Source organism: Oncorhynchus clarkii, chromosome 13 (genome assembly GCF_045791955.1).
Source record: "Oncorhynchus clarkii lewisi isolate Uvic-CL-2024 chromosome 13, UVic_Ocla_1.0, whole genome shotgun sequence".
Lineage (NCBI taxonomy): Eukaryota > Metazoa > Chordata > Actinopteri > Salmoniformes > Salmonidae > Oncorhynchus > Oncorhynchus clarkii.
In genome coordinates this window covers 10,968,337-10,984,178 of record NC_092159.1, presented here as the reverse complement: position 1 = coordinate 10,984,178, position 15,842 = coordinate 10,968,337, and the positions used below count along the sequence as shown (strand labels likewise).

The window sequence follows — 15,842 nt, the reverse complement described above, 5'->3', positions numbered from 1 at the left end:
GCAAAACCTAACTATTCAATGCCTTTGTTTCACAGGGGACATCCCTAATCGTTGCTCTCTTAGAGGGAGGGGCTTATCTGGGGAGCCTCAACAACATCATGATGCTGACAAGAAAGAGAAGAGTCTCTCCAGATCAGAACACCTCAAGAAGCACCAGCATAGAGGTACAGGGAAGAAACCTCAACACTGCTGCTCTGACTGTGGGAAGAGTTTGGCTAAACAGGACTTGACAAATCATGAGCAAATTCACACTCTAGAGCATGCATCTAATACCTTAAAATCTCACCAGAGAATTAATTCAGGGGAGGGACCTTATACCTGCTTGGATTGTGGGAAATACTTAAACCAGTCAGGAGCCCAGACTAAACACAAACACAAACACACAGGAGAGAAGCCTTATAGCTGTGTTCAGTGTGGGAAGAGCTTCAGTCAATTAGGAACCCTCAGAAAACACCAACGCATACACACAGGAGAGAAGCCATATAGCTGTGTTCTGTGTGGGAAGAGCTTCAGTCGATCAGGAGACCTGATCAAACACCAACTCATACACACAGGAGCGAAGCCTTATAGCTGTGATCAATGTGGGAAGAACTTCAATCAATCAGGACACCTGACTGCACACCAACGCATACACACAGGAGAGAAGCCATATAGCTGTGTTCAGTGTGGGAAGAGCTTCAGTCGATCAGGAGACCTGACTACATACCAACTCATACACACAGGAGCGAAGCCTTATAGCTGTGATCAGTGTGGGAAGAGCTTCAATCAATCAGGAACCCTGACTGCACACCAACGCATACACACAGGAGAGAAGCCTTATAGCTGCGATCAATGTGGGAAGAACTTCAATCAATCAGGACACCTGACTGCACACCAACGCATACACACAGGAGCGAAGCCTTATAGCTGTGATCATTGTGGAAAGAGCTTCAGTCGATCAGGAGACCTGACTCTACACCAACGCATACACACAGGAGAGAAGCCTTATAGCTGTGATCAATGTGGGAAGAACTTCAATCAATCAGAACACCTGACTGCACACCAACGCATACACACAGGAGCGAAGCCTTATAGCTGTGATCATTGTGGAAAGAGCTTCAGTCGATCAGGAGACCTGACTCTACACCAACGCATACACACAGGAGAGAAGCCTTATAGCTGTGATCATTGTGGAAAGAGCTTCAGTCGATCAGGAGACCTGATCAAACACCAACGCATGCACACAGGAGAGAAGCATTATAGCTGTGATCAGTGTGGGAAGAGCTTCAGTCGATCAGAATCCCTGACTAGACACCAACTCATACACACAGGAGAGAAGCCTTATAGCTGTGATCATTGTGGAAAGAGCTTCAGTCGATCAGGAGACCTGACTCTACACCAACGCATACACACAGGAGAGAAGCCTTATAGCTGTGATCATTGTGGAAAGAGCTTCAGTCGATCAGGAGACCTGATCAAACACCAACGCATGCACACAGGAGAGAAGCATTATAGCTGTGATCAGTGTGGGAAGAGCTTCAGTCGATCAGAATCTCTGACTAGACACCAACTCATACACACAGGAGCGAAGCCTTATAGCTGTGATCATTGTGGAAAGAGCTTCAGTCGATCAGGAGACCTGACTCTACACCAACGCATACACACAGGAGCGAAGCCTTATAGCTGTGATCAATGTGGGAAGAACTTCCATCAATCAGGACACCTGACTGCACACCAACGCATACACACAGGAGAGAAGCCATATAGCTGTGTTCAGTGTGGGAAGAGCTTCAGTCGATCAGGAGACCTGACTACACACCAACTCATACACACAGGAGCGAAGCCTTATAGCTGTGATCAGTGTGGGAAGAGCTTCAATCAATCAGGAACCCTGACTGCACACCAACGCATACACACAGGAGAGAAGCCTTATAGCTGTGATCAATGTGGGAAGAACCAACGGACACCTGACTGCACACCAACGCATACACACAGGAGAGAAGCCATATAGCTGTGTTCAGTGTGGGAAGAGCTTCAGTCGATCAGGAGACCTGACTATACACCAATGCATACACACAGGAGAGAAGCCTTATAGCTGTGATCAGTGTGGAAAGAGCTTTGCTCGTTCAGGGTCACTGATAAAACACCAGAAAGCACAAACATGTCGTCTTTCATCTCCCTTCTCTCTGGCACCGGTTCCAGATCCCTAAATAAAGTTTACATAGAAAACATCTTGTAAACAGTCATCCATCTCCCATTCTCTAACACTTTAGTAAGTCTGATTGCCATGGTAACATGTGTAGCATAATATGCAGCTCTGGATCCGTATGTTACAAGCGTCTTGGAGTAGAAGTGCTGTGTGTGGTGGGGTGGGGGAGGAGGTGTTCAGAGCTATCTTTTAATTTATGATCTAATATTATCCATTAAATAATGTATAATAAAATGTTTCACCAATGGTAGTTGTATATTCATGTGTGGGGGAAATGTTATCTGAAGAGAGAGCCTTGAATTGTACTTGTCTCATACTGTCATTAATTCCTGTAGGTAGAGATATGAGGGGAGACGGTCATGACCCCCTCAGACCTTTTGGCAGAACGCTCAGAATATGTTCTATAAGTTACATGCAGGAACCATATGTTAATGATGAATAATGTAAATCATTCAAATATAACTTGTCTGTGTAAGCAGTATATAAGAGGACTAACGGGACTGCACCGAAAGAGCTCCTGACCGATGTGTACTATGGTGCATTAAGTTTGTTGGAATCTCTCCAGCTGGCTGATAATAAATAATTATTAATTCAAGTTTGACTGAGTCCTTGGTAGTAATTTCCACGACACATGTATTCAATACAAAAACACATTAAATCCTTTATCTTATGCCGCACTGCATGAGGCAAATGGTGGTCATACCAGATACTGACTACCGTTTTTTTTTAAGGTATCTGTGACCAACAGATGCATACAGTTGAAGTCGGAAGTTTACATACACCTTAGCCGAATACATTTAAACTCAGTTTTTCACAAATCATGACATTTAATCCTAGTAAAAATTCCCTGTTTTAGGTCAGTTAGGATCACCACTTTATTTTAAGAATGTAAAATGTCAGAATAATAGTAGAGTGTGATTTATTTCAGCTTATATATCTTTCATCACATACCCAGTGGGTCAGAAGTTTAGATACACTCAATTAGTATTTGGTAGTCCAGAGCATCCGGCGACGGTTCCCAGTCCAGAGCTTCCTGTGACGGTTCCCAGTCCAGAGCTTCCGGCGACGGTTCCCAGTCCAGAGCTTCCTGTGACGGTTTCCAGTCCAGAGCTTCCTGTGACGGTTCCCAGTCCAGAGCTTCCTGTGACGACGGTTCCTGTGACGGTTCAGTCCAGAGCTTCCTGTGACGGTTCACAGTCCAGAGCTTCCTGTGACGGTTCACAGTCCGGAATCTCCTGCGACAGTCAACGGTCTGGAACCTCCAGCGACGGTCAACAGTCTGGAACCTCCAGCGACGGTCAACAGTCTGGAACCTCCAGCGACGGTCAACAGTCTGGAACCTCCAGCGACGGTCAACAGTCTGGAACCTCCAGCGACGGTCAACAGTCCGGAACCAGTCCCGCTCCATGGCAGAAGCCTTCCTCTGTGCCGGTGCCCAGTCCAGGCACGGCGTCCAGTCCAGCTCCATGGCAGGAGCCTTCCTCTGCGCCGGTGCCCAGTCCAGGCACGGCGTCCAGTCGAGCTCCATGGCAGGAGCCTTCCTCTGCGCCGGTGCCCAGTCCAGGCACGGCGTCCAGTCCGGAGCCAAATACAGGACCATTTTGGAAGAAAACCTGATGGAGTCTGCAAAAGACAGACTGGGACGGAGATTTGTCTTCCAACAAGACAATGATCCAAAACATAAAGCAAAATCTACAATGGAATGGTTCAAAAATAAACATATCCAGGTGTTAGAATGGCCAAGTTATTATGTCTTGTTGCATTATTGAGAAGGAACCTGCCAGTAAGCATTTAGTTGGATGCTGTGCACCATGAGTGTCCTGTACATACGACTAACAAAACTTGAAACTTTAAATGAGACCCCAGAAGTGAGGATTGATGATGACATATTGCATCTTCTTTCTCATCAGACCTCTCTCACAGGAAGCTGAGGAGGTCTCCTCTGTGTTCTATAGAACAGTCAACGAACCCAGAACTAAGAAGACCTGAACACAAGATGATCTTTGATGCATCCCAAATGGTACTTTGTTCACTCTAGTGCACTATGTAGGGAATCGGGTGCCATTTTGGATGCAAGCCTGAACACCAGGCGACCTGAACATAAGATGACTCTGCCTGGGATTCAAGCAAATTATGGACAAGCATCCTGCACTTTCATTTTACAGTTCATTTAAACCAACATCCGCAGCATTTAGCGCAAGTGTGATCTCTGCAAACGTCAGGAAAATTGTCTTTAAAAGCCTTATTATCGGCAGAAGACTATCAACAAGCATTTCACTACACCAACACACCCGCAATAACAATGCAAAATATGTGTGACCAATAAACTTTGATTTGATTTCATATTTAATTCATTTTTGTCTTTTTATTCTAAATATTGGTCTACTATAGGGTTTAATATAGTATACTATAGGGGTTAATATAGTATACTATAGGGTCTACTCTAGGGTTTAATATAGTATACGATAGGGCTTAATATAGTATTCTATAGGGTTTAATATAGTATACTATAGGCTCTACTATAGGGTTTAATATAGTATACTATAGGGTCTACTATAGGGTTTAATATAGTATACTATAGGGTTTAATATAGTATACTATAGGCTCTACTATAGGGTTTAATATAGTATACTATAGGGTTTAATATAGTATACTATAGGGTTTAATATAGTATACTATAGGCTCTACTATAGGGTTTAACATAGTATAATATAGGGTTTAATATAGTATACTATAGGCTCTACTATAGGGTTTAATATAGTATACTATAGGGTTTAATATAGTATACTATAGGGTTTAATATAGTATACTATAGGGTCTACTATAGGGTTTAATATGGTATACTATAGGGTTTAATTTAGTATACTATAGGGTTTAATACAGGGTTTAATATAGTATACTATAGGGTTTAATATAGTATACTATAGGGTTTAATATAGTATACTATAGGCTCTACTATAGGGTTTAATATAGTATACTATAGGGTTTAATACAGGGTTTAAAATAGTATACTATAGGGTTTAATATAGTATACTATAGGGTTTAATATAGTATACTATAGGCTCTACTATAGGGTTTAATATAGGATACTATAGGGTTTAATATAGTATACTATAGGGTTTAATATAGTTTACTATAGGGTTTAATATAGTATACTATAGGGTTTAATATAGTATACTATAGGGTTTAATATAGTATACTATAGGGTTTAATATAGTATACTATAGGGTTTAATATAGTTTACTATAGGGTTTAATATAGTATACTATAGGGTTTAATATAGTTTACTATAGGGTTTAATATAGTATACTATAGGGTTTAATATAGTATACTATAGGGTTTAATATAGTATACTATAGGGTCTACTATAGGGTTTAATATAGTATACTATAGGGTTTAATATAGTATACTATAGGGTTTAATATAGTATACTATAGGGTTTAATATAGTATACTATAGGGTTTAATATAGTTTACTATAGGGTTTAATATAGTATACTATAGGGTTTAATACAGTATAATATAGGGTTTAATATAGTCTACTATAGGGTTTAATATAGTTTACTATAGGGTTTAATATAGTATACTATAGGGTTTAATATAGTATACTATAGGGTCTACTATAGGGTTTAATATAGTCTACTATAGGGTTTAATATAGTATACTATAGGGTTTAATATAGTATACTATAGGGTTTAATATAGTATACTATAGGGTTTAATATAGTCTACTATAGGGTTTAATATAGTTTACTATAGGGTTTAATATAGTATACTATAGGGTTTAATATAGTATACTATAGGGTTTAATATAGTATACTATAGGGTTTAATATAGTATACTATAGGGTTTAATATAGTATACTATAGGCTCTACTATAGGGTTTAATATAGTATACTATAGGGTTTAATATAGTTTACTATAGGGTTTAATATAGTATACTATAGGGTCTACTATAGGGTTTAATATAGTATACTATAGGGTTTAATATAGTTTACTATAGGGTTTAATATAGTTTACTATAGGGTTTAATATAGTTTAATATAGGGTTTAATATAGTATACTATAGTGTCTACTATAGGGTTTAATATAGTATACTACAGGGTTTAATATATTTTACTATAGGGTTTAATATAGTTTACTATAGGGTTTAATATAGTTTACTATAGGGTTTAATATAGTTTACTATAGGGTTTAATATAGTATACTATAGGGTTTAATATAGTATACTATAGGGTTTAATATAGTATACTATAGGCTCTACTATAGGGTTTAATATAGTATACTATAGGGTTTAATATAGTATACTATAGGGTTTAATATAGTATACTATAGGCTCTACTATAGGGTTTAATATAGTATACTATAGGGTTTAATATAGTATACTATAGGGTTTAATATAGTTTACTATAGGGTTTAATATAGTATACTATAGGGTTTAATATAGTATACTATAGGGTTTAATATAGTTTACTATAGGGTTTAATATAGTTTACTATAGGGTTTAATATAGTATACTATAGGGTTTAATATAGTATACTATAGGGTTTAATATAGTATACAATAGGGTTTAATATAGTATACTATAGGGTTTAATATAGTATACTATAGGCTCTACTATAGGGTTTAATATAGTATACTATAGGGTTTAATATAGTATACTATAGGGTTTAATATAGTATACTATAGGCTCTACTATAGGGTTTAATATAGTATACTATAGGGTTTAATATAGTTTACTATAGGGTTTAATATAGTATACTATAGGGTTTAATATAGTTTACTATAGGGTTTAATATAGTATACTATAGGGTTTAATATAGTTTACTGTAGGGTTTAATATAGTATACTATAGGGTTTAATATAGTATACTATAGGGTTTAATATAGTATACTATAGGGTTTAATATAGTATACTATAGGGTTTAATATAGTATACTATAGGGTTTAATATAGTTTACTATAGGGTTTAATATAGTATACTATAGGGTTTAATATAGTATACTATAGGGTTTAATATAGTATACTATAGGCTCTACTATAGGGTTTAATATAGTATACTATAGGGTTTAATATAGTTTACTATAGGGTTTAATATAGTATACTATAGGGTTTAATATAGTTTACTATAGGGTTTAATATAGTATACTATAGGGTTTAATATAGTTTACTATAGGGTTTAATATAGTATACTATAGGGTTTAATATAGTATACTATAGGGTTTAATATAGTATACTATAGGGTTTAATATAGTATACTATAGGGTTTAATATAGTATACTATAGGGTTTAATATAGTTTACTACAGGGTTTAATATAGTATACTACAGGGTTTAATATAGTATACTATAGGGTTTAATATAGTATACTATAGGGTTTAATATAGTATACTATAGGGTTTAATATAGTATACTATAGGGTTTAATATAGTATACTATAGGGTTTAATATAGTATACTATAGGGTTTAATATAGTATACTATAGGGTTTAATATAGTATACTATAGGGTTTAATATAGTATACTATAGGGTTTAATATAGTATACTATAGGGTCTACTATAGGGTTTAATATAGTCTACTATAGGGTTTAATATAGTATACTATAGGGTTTAATATAGTATACTATAGGGTTTAATATAGTATACTATAGGGTTTAATATAGTATACTATAGGGTTTAATATAGTATACTATAGGGTTTAACATAGTATACTATAGGGTTTAATATAGTATACTATAGGGGTTAATATAGTATACTATAGGGTCTACTCTAGGGTTTAATATAGTATACGATAGGGCTTAATATAGTATTCTATAGGGTTTAATATAGTATACTATAGGCTCTACTATAGGGTTTAATATAGTATACTATAGGGTTTAATATAGTATACTATAGGGTTTAATATAGTATACTATAGGGTCTACTATAGGGTTTAATATGGTATACTATAGGGTTTAATTTAGTATACTATAGGGTTTAATACAGGGTTTAATATAGTATACTATAGGGTTTAATATAGTATACTATAGGGTTTAATATAGTATACTATAGGCTCTACTATAGGGTTTAATATAGTATACTACAGGGTTTAATACAGGGTTTAAAATAGTATACTATAGGGTTTAATATAGTATACTATAGGTTCTACTATAGGGTTTAATATAGGATACTATAGGGTTTAATATAGTATACTATAGGGTTTAATATAGTTTACTATAGGGTTTAATATAGTATACTATAGGGTTTAATATAGTATACTATAGGGTTTAATATAGTATACTATAGGGTTTAATATAGTATACTATAGGGTTTAATATAGTTTACTATAGGGTTTAATATAGTATACTATAGGGTTTAATATAGTTTACTATAGGGTTTAATATAGTATACTATAGGGTTTAATATAGTATACTATAGGGTTTAATATAGTATACTATAGGGTTTAATATAGTATACTATAGGGTCTACTATAGGGTTTAATATAGTATACTATAGGGTTTAATATAGTATACTATAGGGTTTAATATAGTATACTATAGGGTTTAATATAGTTTACTATAGGGTTTAATATAGTATACTATAGGGTTTAATACAGTATAATATAGGGTTTAATATAGTCTACTATAGGGTTTAATATAGTTTACTATAGGGTTTAATATAGTATACTATAGGGTTTAATATAGTATACTATAGGGTCTACTATAGGGTTTAATATAGTCTACTATAGGGTTTAATATAGTATACTATAGGGTTTAATATAGTATACTATACGGTTTAATATAGTATACTATAGGGTTTAATATAGTCTACTATAGGGTTTAATATAGTTTACTATAGGGTTTAATATAGTATACTATAGGGTTTAATATAGTATACTATAGGGTTTAATATAGTATACTATAGGGTTTAATATAGTATACTATAGGGTTTAATATAGTATACTATAGGCTCTACTATAGGGTTTAATATAGTATACTATAGGGTTTAATATAGTTTACTATAGGGTTTAATATAGTATACTATAGGGTCTACTATAGGGTTTAATATAGTATACTATAGGGTTTAATATAGTTTACTATAGGGTTTAATATAGTTTACTATAGGGTTTAATATAGTTTTCTATAGGGTTTAATATAGTATACTATAGGGTTTAATATAGTATACTATAGGGTTTAATATAGTATACTATAGGCTCTACTATAGGGTTTAATATAGTATACTATAGGGTTTAATATAGTATACTATAGGATTTAATATAGTATACTATAGGCTCTACTATAGGGTTTAATATAGTATACTATAGGGTTTAATATAGTATACTATAGGGTTTAATATAGTTTACTATAGGGTTTAATATAGTATACTATAGGGTTTAATATAGTATACTATAGGGTTTAATATAGTTTACTATAGGGTTTAATATAGTTTACTATAGGGTTTAATATAGTATACTATAGGGTTTAATATAGTATACTATAGGGTTTAATATAGTATACTATAGGGTTTAATATAGTATACTATAGGGTTTAATATAGTATACTATAGGCTCTACTATAGGGTTTAATATAGTATACTATAGGGTTTAATATAGTATACTATAGGGTTTAATATAGTATACTATAGGCTCTACTATAGGGTTTAATATAGTATACTATAGGGTTTAATATAGTTTACTATAGGGTTTAATATAGTTTACTGTAGGGTTTAATATAGTATACTATAGGGTTTAATATAGTATACTATAGGGTTTAATATAGTATACTATAGGGTTTAATATAGTATACTATAGGGTTTAATATAGTATACTATAGGGTTTAATATAGTTTACTATAGGGTTTAATATAGTATACTATAGGGTTTAATATAGTATACTATAGGGTTTAATATAGTATACTATAGGCTCTACTATAGGGTTTAATATAGTATACTATAGGGTTTAATATAGTTTACTATAGGGTTTAATATAGTATACTATAGGGTTTAATATAGTTTACTATAGGGTTTAATATAGTATACTATAGGGTTTAATATAGTTTACTATAGGGTTTAATATAGTATACTATAGGGTTTAATATAGTATACTATAGGGTTTGATATAGTATACTATAGGGTTTAATATAGTATACTATAGGGTTTAATATAGTATACTATAGGGTTTAATATAGTTTACTACAGGGTTTAATATAGTATACTACAGGGTTTAATATAGTATACTATAGGGTTTAATATAGTATACTATAGGGTTTAATATAGTATACTATAGGGTTTAATATAGTATACTATAGGGTTTAATATAGTATACTATAGGGTTTAATATAGTATACTATAGGGTTTAATATAGTATACTATAGGGTTTAATATAGTATACTATAGGGTTTAATATAGTATACTATAGGGTCTACTATAGGGTTTAATATAGTCTACTATAGGGTTTAATATAGTATACTATAGGGTTTAATATAGTATACTATAGGGTTTAATATAGTATACTATAGGGTTTAATATAGTATACTATAGGGTTTAATATAGTATACTATAGGGTTTAATATAGTATACTATAGGGTTTAACATAGTATACTATAGGGTTTAATATAGTATACTATAGGGTTTAATATAGTATACTATAGGGTTTAATATAGTATACTATAGGGTCTACTATAGGGTTTAATATAGTCTACTATAGGGTTTAATATAGTATACTATAGGGTTTAATATAGTATACTATAGGGTTTAATATAGTATACTATAGGGTTTAATATAGTATACAATAGGGTTTAATATAGTATACTATATGGTTTAATATAGTATACTATAGGGTTTAATATAGTATACTATAGGGTTTAATATAGTATACTATAGGGTTTAATATAGTATACTATAGGGTTTAATATAGTATACTATAGGGTTTAATATAGTATACTATAGGGTTTAATATAGTATACTATAGGGTTTAATATAGTATAATATAGGGTTTAATATAGTATACTATAGGGTTTAATATAGTATACTATAGGGTTTAATATAGTATACTATAGGGTTTAATATAGTATAATATAGGGTTTAATATAGTATACTATAGGATTTAATATAGTGTTATAGTCCTGGTCCTGAGAATAGAGACCAGGATATGTTGTTGGCCTGGGCCCCAATACTCAGTGTTATAGTCCTGGTCCTGAGAATAGAGACCAGGATATGTTGTTGGCCTGGGCCCCAATACTCAGTGTTGTAGTCCTGGTCCTGAGAATAGAGACCAGGATATGTTGTTGTCCTGGGCCCCAATACTCAGTGTTATAGTCCTGGTCCTGAGAATAAAACAGGTTTAAAACAACAACAGAGAAACACGTGTCTTACAGTGCTACACATCTGTTATGATAGAGACTTTTTCCTGCTTAATTTAAGTATCAGGTGTAGTTTTTCACCAGTTATAAAGTGTGTTTGTTGTCTCTCTTTCTGTTTGTAAGGCTGTAGGGAGGGAGATGCAACAATGGGCTTGAGAAGAGCAGGAATAGATAAATAGGCCTGTGGTTTACACACATCTCTCAGCAACTGTGTAAGAAACTGCATCCGAGTTAGCCTAACCATTCCCAGTACGCTAGCCTATAATACCCACGATATAGTTAGAATCACCATTCCCAGTACGCTAGCATATAATACCCACGATATAGTTAGAATCACCATTCCAAGTACGCTAGCCTATAATAACCACGATATAGTTAGAATCACCATTCCCAGGACGCTAGCATATAATACCCACGATATAGTTAGAATCACCATTCCCTTGTCCGCTTCCGTGGCCTCCTAGCCACGGTGACCCTACTTAATGACACTGGACTGAGGGGCAGCTGCTCGGGACAGAGGGGCAGCTGCTCGGGACAGAGGGGCAGCTGCTCGGGACAGAGGGGCTCTGGCGCCTCTGGGCTGAGGGGCTCTGGCGCCTCTGGGCTGAGGGGCACTGGCGCCTCTGGGCTGAGGGGCACTGGCGCCTCTGGGCTGAGGGGCACTGGCGCCTCTGGGCTGAGGGGCACTGGCGGCCCCTGGCTGACTGGCGGCACTGGCGGCCCCTGGCTGACTGGCGGCACTGGCGGCCCCTGGCTGACTGGCGGCCCCTGGCTGACTGGCGGCCCCTGGCTGATTGGCGGCACTGGCGGCCCCTGGCTGACTGGCGGCACTGGCGGCCCCTGGCGGACTGGCGGCCCCTGGCTGACTGGCGGCCCCTGGCTAACTGGCGGCCCTGGCTGACTGGCGGCCCCTGGCTGACTGGCGGCACTGGCGGCCCCTGGCTGACTGGTGACACTGGCGGCCCCTGGCGGCACTAGCGGCCCCTGGCTGACTGGCGGCACTGGCAGCCCCTGGCTGACTGGCGGCACTAGCGGCCCCTGGCTGACTGGCGGCACTGGCAGCCCCTGGCTGACTGGCGGCACTGGCGGCCCCTGGCTGACTGGCGGCCCCTGGCTGACTGGCGGCACCTGGCTGACTGGCGGCCCCTGGCTGACTGGCGGCACTGGCGGCCCCTGGCTGACTGGCGGCCCCTAGCTGACTGGCGGCACTGGCGGCCCCTGGCTGACTGGCGGCCCCTGGCTGACTGGCGGCACTGGTGGCCCCTGGCTGACTGGCGGCCCCTGGCTGACTGGCGGCACTGGCGGCTCCTTGCAGACTGGCGGCACTGGGCAGACTGGCGGCGCTGGGCAGACGGGCGGCGCTGGGCAGACGGGCGGCTCAGGCGGCGCTGGGCAGACGGGTGGCTCAGGCGGCGCTGGGCAGACGGGAAGCTCCGGCAACGCTGGAGAGGAAGGCTCTGGCAGCGCTGGACTGAGTAGCTCTGGCAGCGCCGAACAAGCAGGAGACTCCGGCTGCGCTGGAGAGGAGGAAGGCTCTAGCAGCGCCGGACAGGCGGGACGCACTGTAGGCCTGATGCGTGGTGCTGGCACTGGTGGCACTGGGCCGAGGACACGCACAGGAAGCCTGGTGCGGGGAGCTGCCACCGGAGGGCTGGTGTGTGGAGGTGGCACAGGATGGACCGGACCGGGAAGGCGTACTGGAGATCTTGAGAGCAGGGCTGGCACCAACCGCCCTGGCTGGATCTCCACCCTAGCCCGGCAGATGTGGGGAGCTGGGATGTAGCGCACCGGGCTAAGCACGCGTACTGGGGACACCGTGCGAACCACCGCATAACACGGTGCCTGACCAGCATCACGCCCGCCACGGTTAGCACTGCTAGGAGCACTGTAGTGCTGAGATGGCACAGGACGTGCAAGGCTAGGGAGATGCACAGGAGGCCTGGTGCGTGAGGCTGGCACAGTCTTCACCAGACCCCTAGCACGCACCTCAGGATGAGTATGGAGAGCTGACCCCGGTGCCATTAAATCCCTGACACACTTCGTCGGGCGAATGTCGTGCCTCATGCACCAAACCAGCAACTCCCTCATATCTCTCTCCTCCAATTTCCCCATTAACTCCTTCACAGTCTCTGCTTCGCTCACCTCCAACACCAGCTCTGGTTCTGAGCTCCTCCTTGGCTCCTCACGATAAACGGGGGGAGTTGGCTCAGGTCTGACTCCTGACTCTGCCACACTGGCAGCGCAAAACACCAGTCTCAACGTCAACAGTGAAGAGGTGACGCCGGGATGCTGGCCTTCTAGGCAGAGTTGCAAAGAAAAAGCCATATCTCAGACTGGCCAATAAAAAGAAAAGATTAAGATGGGCAAAAGAACACAGACACTGGACAGAGGAACATCCCAGAGTCGCCTCTTCACTGTTGACGTTGAGACTGGTGTTTTGCGGGTACTATTTAATGAAGCTGCCACTTGAGGACTTGTGAGGCGTCCGTTTCTCTAACTAGACAAATGTTGTATACAACAAAGTTAAAAGTCACACACAATGTAAGCTACAAACGTATCACAACTGTAGCAGGCCAATCCTTCTCCTGAAGGTATGCTGGATGTGCAGACTTCTGTTCAAGCCCAGCACTAACATACACTACATGACCAAAAGTATGTGGACACCTGCTCGTCAAACATCTCATTCCAAAATCATGGGCATTAATATGGAGCTGGTCCCCCCTTTGCTGCTATTACAGCCCATCATTTTTCTGGGAAGGCTTTCCACCAGATGTTGAAACATTGCTGCGGTGACTTGCTTCTATTTAGCCACGAGCAATAGTGACGTTGGGTGATTAGGCCTGGCTCGCAGTCTGTGTTCTTTGGGGCCTAGCAGGAACCATGAGAAACAGCCCCATACCATTATTCCTCCTCCACCGAACTTTACAGTTGGCTGTCGGACTGCCAGATGGTGAAGCGTGATTCATCACTCCAGAGAACACATTTCCACTGCCCCAGAGTCCAATGGCGGCGAGCTTTACACCACTCCAGCCAACACTTATTATTGTGCATAATGATGTTAGACTTGTGTGCGGATGGTCGGCCATGGAAACCCATTTCATGAAGCACCCAAAAACATTTCCTGTGCTGACTTTGCTTCCAGAGGCAGTTTGGAACTTGGTAGTGAGTGTTGCTACCGAGGAAAGACAATTTTTACGCTCTATTTGTTTCAGCACTCAGCGGTCCCGTTCTGTGAGCTTGTGTGACCTACCACTTCCTGGCAGAGCCATTGATTTCCACTTCACAATAACAGCACTTACAGTTGACTTGTTGCATGAGGTGTTTATATTTGTGTTCAGTATATTTAAATGCATATCAAATAGGATATATATTCAATTAAATTAATACAACATGGTAATATTATTGAGGCCTTTCTTCTGTTGATTTCTCAAAACCAAAACACGTGAAGGCATCACTTGCAATTTGGAATAAATGTTACACTTTTATAGTTGTTTCTGTACCTGTGCACGAGTCCTTAATACACAGTCCATTGTACAAAATAAGTCATTCCCACGTGAGTGACATCTCCAAGGAGATGAACCTCCAACGTTCATCAGATTGTTCACTACATGATTTTGTCATGACCGCCACAGGATGTTTTTTATCCACAGGACAGGAGTTTACACGTTTCTGTTCCAGCCCTTTACTCACACCTCATTCAAATAATTGTGATCTAAATTGAAGATGTGCACATAGTGCAATTCCCCGGGGACAGAAATGCATGTCTGTATTTAAGAATGAGTTTCATAAATTACGATGTTCAGACAAATCTGCATGATAAACAATAACTGGTGAATCCATTCGTAACATTGTGATATTGCACAGTCCTTAATAACATCCTTGGATATGGGGATCATCCTGGTGGCTGGGAGGTTCACAACAAGTTCCTTACATCTGCAGGGTGACGGGGTCAGGTGTCCTTCAAGGTGGAACAAGCAGAGACAAGGGGGGAGAAATTAACCTCACTGACCAAATCTCAGTGCTGATTCGTGTTTCTGAAGCCTCAACTACCTTTATTAAATGTGCAATAGTTTTTCATAGGCTTGGTCAGTTTAGAATGAGAGTAGAAAAACAATCTTTCATTTTAACTGGTAACACCAAACACAATCAGACACTGCATGCTGCTAGCTAGCAAAGTAGCTAAACAGACTCATCAACAGAGAATGCACAAATAACTTGGCTGGCTTGCAAGCCTAGATCTAATAAAATAGTTGGCTGCATTTGCCACTATTTCATCAGATGGCATTTATTTTTTAACATGTCTTACCTGCAAACAAGACG

At 38.8% G+C, this 15,842-nt stretch overlaps 1 protein-coding gene across 1 annotated transcript in view; it reads right to left on the bottom strand.

The window, feature by feature from the left end:
• LOC139424237 (uncharacterized) overlaps window positions 1–15,842 on the bottom strand; it is a 511,968-nt gene that overhangs the window by 95,716 nt on the left and 400,410 nt on the right.